Raw genomic sequence first — 14141 nt, 5'->3', positions numbered from 1 at the left:
GATGTTGAGATGTGTCTGTTACTTGAACTCTGTGAAGCATTTATTTGGGCTGCAATCTGAGGGTGTTAACTCCAATGAACGAATCCTCTGCAGCAGAGGTAACTCTGGGTCTTCCTTTCCTGTGGCAGTCCTCATGAGAGCCAGTTTCAACATACAGTGGGGCAAAAAAGTATTTAATCAGCCACCAATTGTGCAAGTTCTCCCACTGAAAAAGATGAGAGAGGCCTGTAATTTTCATCTATGACAGACAAAATGAGAAGAAAAAAAAATGCAGAACATCACATTGTAGGATTTTTAATTAATTTATTTGTAAATTATGGTGGAAAATAAGTATTTGGTCAATAACAAAAGTTTATCTCAATACTTTGTTATATACCCTTTGTTGGCAATGACAGAGGTCAAACATTTTCTGTAAGTCTTCACAAGGTTTTCACACACTGTTGCTGGTATTTTGGCCCATTCCTCCATGCAGATCTCCTCTAGAGCAGTGATGTTTTGGGGCTGTTGCTGGGCAACACGGACTTTCAACTCCATCCAAAGATTTTTTATGGGGTTGAGATCTGGACCTTCTTACGAAGCCACTCCTTCGTTGCCCGGGCGGTGTGTTTGGGATCATTGTCATGCTGAAAGACCCAGCCACGCTTCATCTTCAATGCCCTTGCTGATGGAAGGAGGTTTTCACTTAAAATCTCACGATACATGGCCCCATTCATTCTTTCCTTTACACGGATCAGTCGTCCTGGTCCCTTTGCAGAAAAACAGAAAAACAGCCCCAAAGCATGATGTTTCCATCCCCATGCTTCACAGTAGGTATGGTGTTCTTTGGATACAACTCAGCATTCTTTGTCCTCCAAACACGACGAGTTGAGTTTTTACCAAAAAGTTATATTTTGGTTTCATCTGACCATATGACATTCTCGCAATCTTCTTCTGGATCATCCAAATACGCTCTAGCAAACTTCAGACGGGCATGGACATGTACTGGCTTAAGCAGGGGGACACGTCTGGCACTGCAGGATTTGAGTCCCTGGCGGCATAGTGTGTTACTGATGGTAGGCTTTGTTACTTTGCTCCCAGCTCTCTGCAGGTCATTCACTAGGTCCCCCCGTGTGGTTCTGGGATTTTTGCTCACCGTTCTTGTGATCATTTTGACCCCACGGGGTGAGATCTTGCATGGAGCCCCAGATCGAGGGAGATTATCAGTGGTCTTGTATGTCTTCCATTTCCTAATAATTGCTCCCACAGTTGATTTCTTCAAACCAAGCTGCTTACCTATTTCAGATACAGTCTTCCCAGCCTGGTGCAGGTCTACAATTTTGTTTCTGGTGTCCTTTGACAGCTTTTTGGTCTTGGCCATAGTGGAGTTTGGAGTGTGACTGTTTGTGGTTGTGGGCAGGTGTGTTTTATACTGATAACAAGTTCAAACAGGTGCCATTAATACAGGTAACAAGTTGAGGACAGAGGAGCCTCTTAAAGAATAAGTTACAGGTCTGTGAGAGACAGAAATCTTGCTTGTTTGTAGGTAACCAAATACTTATTTTCCACCGTAATTTGCAAATTAATTAATAAAAAATCCTACAATGTGATTTTCTGGAGAAAAAAAATTCTCATTTTGCCTGTCATAGTTGAAGTGTACCTATGATGTAAATTACAGGCCTCTCTCATCTTTTTCAGTGGGAGAACTTGCACAATTGGTGGCTGACTAAATACTTTTCTGCCCCACTGTAGCGCTTGATGGTTTTTGCGACTGCACTTGAAGAAACTTTCAAAGTTAATGTCTTAAAGTAATGATGGACTGTTGTTTCTCTTTTCTTATTTGAGCTGTTCTTGCCATAATATGGACTTGGTCTTTTACCAAATAGGGCTATCTTCTGTATATCCCCCTACCTTGTCACAAGACAACTGATTGGCTCAAACATATTAAGAAGGAAAACAATTCCCCAAATTCACTTTTAAAAATGCACACTTGAAATTGAAATGCATTCCAGGTGACTACCTTGCTGGTTGAAAGAATACCAAGAGGGTGCAAAGCTGTCATCAAGGCAAAGGGTGGCTACTTTGAAAAATCAGAAATATATTTTGATTTGTTTAACACTTTTTTGGTTACTACATGATTCCATATTTTTTATTTTATAGTTTTTATGTCTTCACTATTATTCTACAATGTAAAAAATAGTACAAATAAAGAAAAATCCTTGAAGAAGTAACTGTGTCCAAAATGTTGACTGGCACGCATACATACATACATACATACATACATACATACATACATACATACATACATACATACATACATACATACATACATACATACATACATACATACATACATACATATGTAACCGATGTGAAATGGCTAGCTAGTTAGCTGGGTGCGCACTAATAGTGTTTCAATCGGTGACATCACTTACTCTGAGACCTTGAAGTAGTTTTTCTCCTTGCTCTGCAAGGGCCATGGCTCTTGTGGCGATAGGTAACAATGCTTCATGGGTGTCAGTTGTTGATGTGTGCAGAGGATCCCTGGTTCGAGGAGAGGGACGGAAGTTACACATACACACATAGATACACAGAGCCTACATACAGTTGAAGTCGGAAGTTTACATACACCTTAGCCAAAAACATTTAAACTCAGTTTTTCACAATTCCTGACATTTAATCCTAGTAAAAATTCACTGTCTTAGGTCAGTTAGGATCACCACTTTATTTTAAGAACGTGAAATGTCAGAATGATAGTAGAGAGAATGATTTATTTCAGCTTTTACTTCTTTCATTACATTCCCAGTGGGTCAGAAGTTTACATACACTCAATTAGTATCCAGTCGCTCAGCCTTTAAATTGTTTGACTTGGGTCAAATGTTTTGGGTAGCCTTCCACAAGATTCCCACAATAAGTTGGGTGCATTTTGGCCCATTCCTCCTGACAGAGCTGGTGTAACTGACTCAGGTTTGTAGGCCTCCTTGCTCTCACATGCTTATTTAGTTCTGCCCACAAATTTTCTATAGGGTTGAGGTCAGGGCTTTGTGATGGCCACTCCAATACGTTGACTTTGTTGTCCTTAAGCCATTTTGCCACAACTTTGGAAGTATGCTTGGGGTCATTGTCCATTTGGAAGACCCATTGGTGACCAAGCTTTAACTTCCTGACTGATGTCTTGAGATGTTGCTTCAATATATCCACATAATTTCCCTTCCTTATGATGCCATCTATTTTGTGAAGTGCACCAGTCCCTCCTGCAGCAAAGCACCCCCACAACATGATGCTGCCACCCCCGTGCTTCACGGTTAGGGTGGTGTTCTTCGGCTTGCAAGCTTCCCCATTTTTCCTCCAAACATAGCGATGGTCATTATAGCCAAACAGTTCTATTAAACAGACCAGAGGACATTTCTCCAAAAAGTATCATTTTCAGGAATGACTCACTGGAATTGTGATACAGTGAATTATAAGGAAATAATCTGTTTGTAAACAATTGTTAGAAAAATGACTTGTGTCATGCACAAAGTAGATGTCCTAACCGACTTGCTAAAACTATAGTTTGTTAACAAGAAATTTATGGAGTGGTTGAAAAACTAGTTTTAATGACTCCAACATAAGTGTATGTAAACTTCCGACTTCAACTGTATATATATTTTCTTTTACACACAATTATATGGGGGATTGGAAATGATGCAGAGAATTACATTGATGGAAGCCACAATCTATCTGCAATATTAATATCTACCCCCTACATTTTGGGGGGAAAAATCTCCCTTAACGTTCTCGCCTCCCCCGATACTGCTCCCCTTTGGACTGCCCCAACAGACATCTACCCTGCCCCCATCCCAATGGACATTAATACCATGCTGAATAGCCACCACTACTCCTACCCCCTGCTCAAGGCTCCTGAGTGAAGCAGCGGTCTAAGGAACTACGTCTTAGTGCTAGAGGCAGCACTACAGACACGCTGTTTCAAATCCAGCATGTATCACAACCGGCCGTGATCGGGTGTCCCATAGGGCGGCGCACAATTGGCCCAGCATCGTCCGGGTTTGGCCAGTGTAGGCCGTCATCGTAAATAAGAATTTGTTCTTAACTGTAATGCCTAGTTAAATAAAGGTTACAAATAAAAATTGTCACAGTTGTAAATATAGTATGTATACATAATTGTTTTGTATTGTTTCATTCACACCTGCACTGTTGAAGTTCGGAGCTTAAGTATTTCCCTGTACACTGCAACACTGCACATGGCATGTAGCTAAGCACTTAGAGTGTTGGACCAGCAACTGAAAGGCTGCTTGTTTTGAATCCCCGTGCCGTCAAGGGGAAAAATCTGTCAATGTGCCATTGAGCAAGGCACTTAACCCTAATTTGCCAAAGGGGCGCCCTACTACTACAACACATTTCGCTGCACCTATCCAGTGTATGTGACAATAAAACATCTCTCTCAAGTCTGTGACCCTGTGCATGTGACTAAATACTAATCTAAAAATGAGTGGTGTGCATGTGCTGCACGAGTTTTGTGATTTCAAATGATCACTCACACCCATATTGATCAGGCCACACCTTGCCACAGGCATCAAACGGGAGCAAATGTACCTCAAGACTGTTTAAGAATGGTGCGCACCGTTTGGGGGAATTTTGTCTTTCAGTACACGTGGTCATGCAACTCTAACGTAGCAAAAAGTGCATGAATGAACTGAATACATCCCAGGATGTCTAAGTATCTTGGATGTTGCCTGTGTTAGTTAGGTATGTCCAGTCTATACCCGTGCCCAATGAATAGACAATAGCGGTGTTTGAATACCCATACTAAGATACTGTATACTACATACTATTAGTTCATTTATACTGTAAACGAACGGTATCCTTTCAGTTGAGCGTACTTCCGCTTCACCTGTCTACAGGAAGTTGATGCTGTTGCTTTGCAACCTCTTGCTAGCTTGTTAGCATAACAAATTACTAGCTAGACATTTTACGACTTCAGGTGTGTTATTAAATTCAATCTGGAGTGCCAGAGTGCACTCTGCGCATTCGTAAATTCAGAGTGTTGTCAGATTGTGGGTTTGTAAATTCAGAGTGTTGTCAGATTGTGGGTTTGTAAATTCAGAGCGTTCAGACCGCACACTGGACCCAGCATAACTTGCTAGCTACTTCCAGACCTCACTCTGACCATTTTAATCACCCGAGCAGAGCTGGATAGGCTGTTTTCATGTTACCTAGAGCGTTGATGACTGTAACTGTGCTGCTGGCAACAATTTAATGAGGCTTTTTTGCCGACATTTACGGACACCGGCCATATTCAACTGGTGTTGAGCTGTGTTGAGCTTTGTAAATTCATTATTATTCATTCAGTTATTCTGTGCTCTGGCACAGGTACACTCAGACGAGAGTGCACTGAAATCTGAGTAGATGGCGAATTAAGTCAATAAACGTTGGGTAGTTAGTTAAATAGCATATAGTTAATATATTGGCAAGTTCGATGTTGTCACATGAGTTGACGCTGGAGAGACAAAGCAGGTACGGGGAGTCAAACATTTAATAAGGAACGGACATGGAACAAGACAGGAACAGCGTCAGCATACAAGAAAACAAAGACAAAAAACAATCAATACAGCAAGGGAACTGACAAATATAGGGGATGTAATAAACAGATGATGAGTGAGTCCAGGTGAGTCCAATATCGCTGATGTGCGTGACGAGGGAAGGCAGGTGTGCATAATAGATGATAGGAGTGAGTGATGCAGGGCAGCCTGGCGCCCTCAAGCGCCTGAGGGGGGAAGAGTGGGAGCAGACGTGACAGATGTATTAGTAGCCAACTAACGTTAGGTAGCTAATATACCGGTACATACTGCTGTAATGATATGCGGTTCATAAGGATAGTGTAGATAGCAATTGTCAGCCAACATAACATGAAAGGTAACTTATTTGAAAAGTAATCAATTTATTACATTGCTCAACATTATCTTAGCATTTGTCATTAGCTAAAGCAATGAATTTGTATCTGCTCTCATTGGACATACGCTGCATATTTTCTGCCATTTTCTTCAAATCTGAAAACATTTTAAATTCAAGGCCATGTTCTGAAGAATTGCATTATGGTCCCTAAAAGCACGGAAATAGTGTCCACTGCTTGAATACTTCATATTTTGGCGAATGTAGTATGACATCCAGGAACTTTTGGCATACTAACTATATCCATACTATGACCAATAAGTATAATATACACTGCATTTACATCACAAATAGTATGGTTAGTATGAGTATTCAAACACAGCTATCATGTCGTCATTACGCAGGTTAAACACAGATTAATTTGAAAGCCTTACCTTCCCCGAGTGGTGTAAAGTACTTTAAGTAAAAATACTTTAAAGTACTACTTAAGTAGTTTTTTGCAGTATCTGTACTTTACTATTTATATATTTGACAACTTTTACTTCACTACATTCCCAAAGAAAATATTGTACTTTTTACTCAATACATTTCACGAGACACCCAAAGTACACATTTTGAATGCTTAGCAGGACAGAAAATGGTCAAATTCACGCATTTATCAAGAGAACACGTGGTCATCCCTAATGCATCTGGCCTGGCGGTCTCACTAAATACAAATGCATCTTTTTTAAATAATGTCTGAATGTTGGAGTGTGCCCCTGGCTATCAGTAAATTTTAAAAACAAGAAACATGGTGCAGTCTGTCTTCTTTGCTTAATTTAAGGGATTTTAAACAATTTATACTTTTACTTTTGATACTTAAGTATATTTAAAACCAAATACTTTTAGACTTTTACTCATTTACTGGCTGACTTTCACTAACTTTTTGTTCAAGATGGTGCGGATAGAGATGAAAGCTTCACTTCTAGTCCTTAGGAAATGGTGCTGTATTTAGTTTTTTATGTATTTATGTATTTTTTTACATTGTTAGCCCAGAAAACCTTAAGTGTTATTACATACAGCTGGGAAGTACAATTGGATATCAGAGAGACGTCAACTTACCAGCACAACCAGCATTACGACCAGGAATACGACTTTCCCAAAGCGGATCCTTTGTCTGCACCTCCCAGGGCATTTGAACTGATTCCAGAGGCCGACCCAAAACAACGCCACCGGAGGAGAGGGTGCTGGAGTGGTCTTCTAGTGAGGCTTCGGATGTGTGCATACCACCCACCGTTTCGGGGTATATTTCTGGCTAATGTCCAGTCCCTAGTTAACAAAGTCAATGAAATCAGGGCAAGAGTTGCATTCCAAAGAGATATCCGGGATTGTAACATACTCTGTTTCACAGAAACATGGCTAGCTGGGGACATCCTGTCGGAGTCCGTACAGCCAATGGGATTTTCAGTGCATCGCCCCGACAGGAATAAACATCCATCCAGTAAGAAGAAGAAGGGTGTGTATGTTTCATGATTAACGACTCATAGTGTAATTGTAACAACATACAAGAACTCAAGTCCTTTTGTTCACCTGACCTAGAATTCCTCACAATCAAATGCCGACTGTATTATCTCTCAAGAGAACTTTCCTCGGTTATCATCACAGCCCCCCCGTAAGTGGATACCAAGACGGCCATCAAGGAACTTCACTGGACTTTATGCGAACTGGAAACCATATATCCTGAGGCTAAATTTATTGTAGCTGGGGATTTTAACACAGCTAATTTGAGAACAAGGCTACGTAAATTCTATTAGCATATCGATTGCAGTACAGGAGCGAGTAACACGCTCGACCATTGCTACTCTAACTTCCGCGATGCATACAAGGCCCTCTATTTTGCAAATCTGACAATGACCCCATCTTGTTGCTCCCCTCTTATAGGCAGAAACTAAAAAAAGGAAGCGCCCGTGATTAGGTCTATCCAACGCTGGTCTGGAGTTTCCAGTGGAAAGGTAAGCATGCAAAGATAAATATGTTGACTCTCCAATACGGCAGTGTGACATTTTTGTTATAATATAGGGCAAGTCAAAACATTGGCTCACCTCTTGGGGCACGTTGTGTGGGGGCTGCAAACTCAGCAGATATTAGTGTTGATAGTTCTGTCAGGTGAGTTCACCGCCCAACTCCCAATACACAAAAGGGGATCTTCAAGAGATGACGCACACATCTAAGGGACGTTAATGGCAGTATAATAGTATAACCGTTTTATAACTAGGTGAATCACTTGAAATAAATCGATAGTTATGAAATAAACATATGGTTTTGGGTAGTGGACTTGCAAAATCGATAAAGGAGTAATACACTATTTACATTGCATATAGGAAATTGTCTAATGCATTCTTCCGTGTTTTTACTGGGTGCCATTTCCACTGAAACGTGGCAGTGATTGGGCCATGCACCGTGGAGGCGGCCATAAACAACTGCACAACATTTCATCCTGTATCCATCTAAGACCATTAAAGTCGGACCACGTGACTGCTGCACATAACTTCAAACCCAGATAGAGTTACAGTATAGTAGGTGGGCAAAGTCATGTTCTCCTACTTTTTTTATCACGTGGCGTGGATATAACCAGGATGATGAACGTTTTCCTGTGTGTGTGTGTGCGTGTGCGTGTGTGTGTGTGTGTGTGTGTGTGTGTGTTGCAGTGATTCAGTTTGCTATCATGTTTCCTGACATCGAAGCTGCTCAGAGGTATGCTGGACCCTCAGGGAACAACACAAGGCTCGTTAGGGCTCTTAGTAGAATAATATTTATCACTTAATATGTTTACTGATTATGTATGCTTTCCTTCCCTAGTCAGGTTTCCATGGGGGTAATATTTCAGCAGATGGGCTCCAGCTTATTCACACTGGCACATTCCATTGATTCACCGTCTCCTGGACCCAAAGTTTCTGGTATTCACTCTGTCTCTGCAAGCTTATACCTGGAGGAAACTTGCATAAGAGCACTTGATAAAATAGTTGATGTGCAGCCAGCATCAGTTTCTCCTCAGGAGCCTAATCTCACCGCAGTCAATTAGGTATAGCTTGGACATCCAAAGGTTTAGGGCTCAATGATACACATAGTTGGAAAGAGACAATCACCCGACAGTATCTACAGATCAGGGAATGTAGTCCATTAAACAAAGCTATATCCTGGTAATTTGACAGGGGAAATGTAAATGAGATATTGATGATGAATGTGCAGGCGGAAACTCTTGGGATGGAGAATGCTATGGAGACATTAAGTGGCCCCTGCTGAACTCTGAACCCTGAACCTTCCAGACTCTCACTTGACTGAGCAGCACTACATGGCAAATACACACTTAATCACTCGCTTGCTAACTCATTCTCACTCTCTGTCTCTCTCCCTCTCTCTGTCTCTGTCTATATCACACTCTCTCTCACACACACACACACGCACACACGCACACGCTCACAAAGAAAGACACTCTCAGAAAGGTTTGTGAAGTTCCTCCTTTTGTGAGGATTTTAATCGTAAATCAATCTGACACTTTCTATTTGAGCATTCATTACTGATTTGTTGGCTAGGCAATTTACCCTTCTTCCCCCGCCTCTCTTTACAAACACAAGTTATCACATTCTTTTTTGCATATCTGCATGTCAAAATTCCAAAGGCACTCGCACGTCTAAGCTATCTTTGTTGCAGGTGCGCAGTAACAATTGAATAACATGAGAGAAAGAAGAAGAAACCAGCACACTGCTCTTGCTACTATCACTGCTCTTTATTTAGCTTTTACGTATCGGCCTCGAGGCCTTTCGTCAGAGCCAAAAACGCTCTGACAAAGGCCCTGCGGCGGATACATAAAGAGCAGTGATACTAGCAAGAGCAGTGTGCTGGTTTCTTCTTCTTTTCTCACACATCTGCATGTCACCATATGGGAAAGGTTTATCTTTTTGTTCAATTCCAGAGCTCTTGCCTCTAACTTGAGGTTATTAGCAGTATCACTCATGCCAGTGATAAGTCAAGTTGTAACACAACCCCAGCATTTTAATGTAATTGCTGTATGACAATGAGATCATTTAAATTGGCACAGGGAACACTTGTCATGTGGTACAATGTATGGCTGTTGTGAAAAAAATGCCTTGTTTAAGCATAACAGGCATGGGGCCTTTGACAGCTTGATGTAGATGATGCCTTTGTGAACCACAGCATTGGCAAATATATGACATTGTTTGTGTACTAATGGTGACAACCAATATCCTGTGTGTTTCATCACACTCAGTATGAGCATGGTGTGGTCAACTAATGGAACAACAAAGAGTACAATGGATTAAGATGATGAAATGAAAATTGTTGATGAACAATGGAATGTTTATTGCTTGTGGCTTACGGTATTGCTGTTAAACTCAGTGTCAAAAGCCTGTCCTCCACAATGTTGTCAATGTTCACCAACCACAACCTCTTGCCTACCAACTGGAGCAGAACTGGGCTGGCCTGTCAATTACAGGACTGTTGGTATGGAAACAGCTCTCAGAAAGTCAACCCTTAACTGGTAAATTGGTCAACCGGAGCCCCCATGGAGTTGTCGCCCCATTCTCCTGTCACAGCCCCAGTAATGATGCAGTGATGTTTTAGGTGCTAACAATTTGCAGATGTACTAACAGTGGGAAATAATGTCTATGTACACTGTCTGTTAATTGAAGGAAAGTTTGTGTTTGTCTGGAGGATGGTGCTGCCTCTACAGCTTTGACCTGTCCTGTCTTGTTCAGCTTTGCGCCCAGGGACTTCTGAATCACTCTGAAGCGCTCAGTGAATCTGCATATTTACTAGTGACCTTGTGGGGAGGGGGTAGCTGGCTGCTGCTGAGGTCAACTCTGCTTTCTCAGCCTCTCACCTCTCTAGTGTGCCTGAGAGATGGGTTCACTGGCTACAGACAAAGGAATAACAAAACATGTATGGTCTGTATGTCTATCTTACTTCCCCGTCATTAGGCTATACATTCCCTGTTTATAAACTATGGAGAACTTGAAGTCCTCTTCTCCGCACTTTCTGATACAGTATATAGGCTAGCCTCTAGTTGATGATCACTGGTATGAATATTGCCTCTTTTTTTAGATTTTTATGTTGGACTTATGTGTCTACTTACACATATAGGTCAAAACGAAGATCAGCATTTCCATTTTAAATATATTTGTCAAAAGGTTCAACTAACTTTCACCTAGTCCGAGTAAAACTTCTATCCTCAACACAAAAACTGGCGCACTGGAATTTTCTACGTCAGGTTCGGCAGTTTACCTGTCTAACATTAGCTGGCTTGCACAGAGGTGGGAGGGGTGGCAATATGACGGGTTCCTTAAAAGCAAGCGCAAAAGTGACAATTTCATGCAGCGCCAATGGGAAGTTTAGACCCACAAAAAGCATGTGTTAAAGGTCACGCAGTTGATAATGGCATGGATTTTGAGTGCGGAAGCACAGCCTATCCAGTCATGACGCACAGTGGCCATGGAACGACTTACAGTGCATTCGGAAAGTATTCAGACCCCTTGACTTTTTCCACACTTTGTTTCAGCCTTACTCTAAAATCTATTAAATACATTTTTTCCTCATCAATCTACACACAATACCCCATAATGACAAAGCAAAAACAGATTATTTTGAACATTTTTTAAATGTACTACGAATAAAAGCAGAAATATCTTATTTACATATATATTCAGACCCTTTGCTATGAGACTCACATGCATCTTGTTTCCAATAAACATCCTTGAGATGTTTCTAACACTTGGAGTCCACCTGTGGTAAATTCAATTGATTGGACATGATTTGGGATGGCACACACCTGTCTATGTAAGGTCCCATAGTTGACCACGCATGTGAGCAAAAACCAAGCCATAAGGTTGAAGGAATTGTCCATAGAGCTCTGAGACAGGATTTTGTCAAGGCACAGATCTGGAGAAGGGTACCAAAAAATGTCTGCAGCATTGAAGGTCCCAAGAACACAGTGGCCTCCATCATTTTTAAATGGAAGAAGTTTGGAACAACGAAGACTCTACCTAGAGCTGGCCGCCCAGCCAAACTGAGCAATCAGGGTAGAAGGGCCTTCGTCAGGGAGGTGACCAACAACCCGATGGTCAGAGTTCCTCTGTGGAGATAGGAGAACCTTCCAGAAGGACAACCATCTCTGCAGCACTCCACTAACATTTATTATGCTAACATTTTAGCATTTGTAGCACAAATCCTATTCCGGTCATGGGACCGATATAAGCATTTTTTGCGCATATTTTAAAAATAATTTTAATTGATGACCTTCACAGTCAATTTCATGATGGCCGAAAAATACTAATATCGATAATTGACTTGAATGACTTGAATTTGTGTCACAAATGCTAGAACATAGTATTTGGAAACTAAACCAGCATGGATTGCTGTCATGCCTTGTTCATAGACTGGTGACAGGGTAAAGAAACTTTAATAAAGATTTGAAATTGACAGCCCATCTGCCTAGGGAGACTACTCTTCATAATGATGATCAAAAGATTGGGTATTACAGTAAGCCTATAACCAAGCCAACTATAATGGGTATGAGGTAGGGAGGGATGTAATTGATGTTGGTCAAGATTGACATCAGCCTGATCTATTTGAATGTTGAAAATGTAAACCATAATGTTGATTCGATCAAAGTAGGTAGGCTAATCAATATGTTGAAGTTATGCTTTGCTTATTGGTTATGTGGTGCATTGGCACAGAAACCTGTTGGTGGAAGATGCGTTACGTATATTTTATGTAACTATAAATATAGCATTAAAATGTGTGCCAGCTCGTTGAATACCCCCGCGATCTTGCTTTGAAACGGAATCATTTTCTCTACGCCTTATGGCAAAATGTGTAACATTTCAGGAAATGCATTTAAAAAAAAAAAAAAAATGTATATTTTTTCAAGAGGAGGGCCACCAAAATGTTTTGCCTGTGAGATGGGGCCCCCAACAAAAATGTGCTTAGGTGTCACTGAAAATGCATCATAGTCTAATCCACAGTTTCACCTGTTATCTTCTCAGTATTTAATAGCTGTTGTCAACACTAGCCATATGGCCAAGTAACTTTAATGAGCTACACAATCAGTTTCAGACACTTTGAAATTATTTGGGCATGAAAGATGCCACAACTTTCTTTGCCATACTGTCCTTCCGAGTGATTGAAAAGAAAGAAAGAAAGAAGAGAGACCAAGTGAGATACAAAATATAAATATATAAATAAACATAACATTTATATATATATTTTTAAAATAAAAATACTAAATATAAAAGCTAAAATCTTGATAATAATAATGGATCATAGTAACAACACTCTGAATACTTATGGAAATAAGGTATTTCTGTTTTTATTTTAATACATTTGCAAACATTTCTAAAAACCTGTTTTCCCTTTGTCATTATGGGATGTTTTGTGTAGATGGATGAGGAAAATGTTTAATTTAATCCATTTTAGAATAACGCTGTTATGTAACACGATGTGGGAAAAGTCAAGGGGTCTAAATACTTTCCAAATGCATCTCTAGCTTAAACTGACAGATTGTTTTATTATGTTAATTCGATTGACGCACAGGATTTGAATGAATGTAGGGTGTTATAATCTAATTGACAATGTTCCAGCTCCAATGATACAGATGATTTAATGCAAGTCTGGCTCAGCTGTCTGATTAATATATTGAACTATGAGTCCCTCTACCTTCCTCTGCTGTTCTTTCTCCTTCAGGATGTTCGTATACTTATAATGAGAGATGTTCTACACATGTAGACGAAAGAAACCCCCTATTCATTTAAATGGTTACTGTGCTGCACAGTTAATGAGAATTCATGCCTCAAGAGATTGCCCTCACCTCCTTTGCCTGTGTCAGAGTGGGCGGGTTTTACACTCTAAATAGTGAGGAGTTATGGAATATTGGATGTAAGTGGAGAGGTGGGGGAGAGTGAAGAAGCAGGAAACCAGCATGAAACTGAATTATCATGAAGGAGAGAGGAGTGAATTCATGGATTCTCCTTGGGTAGGATTCATGACGCTTAAGGATTTGAGGATCAGAGTTTAAGCAGGCCAAGAGGAAGGGGGCAGTGCACTGTCAGAGATTTAAAAGTAATTTGCAAGGGGCAATGATGGGTCACAGAAAATCCACAGTAAAATAACCTTTCCAAAATGACGTCTATTTTTGTCCAAAGTCTATTTTTTGCACCTATACAAGTTCTGTCTTTGTTTTACAGTGTAATACTTACTGTGACACTGTACAGGGTAGATGT

This window comes from Oncorhynchus tshawytscha, linkage group LG01 (genome assembly GCF_018296145.1).
Source record: "Oncorhynchus tshawytscha isolate Ot180627B linkage group LG01, Otsh_v2.0, whole genome shotgun sequence".
Taxonomy (NCBI): domain Eukaryota; kingdom Metazoa; phylum Chordata; class Actinopteri; order Salmoniformes; family Salmonidae; genus Oncorhynchus; species Oncorhynchus tshawytscha.
Note: the sequence above shows the minus strand (reverse complement) of the source record.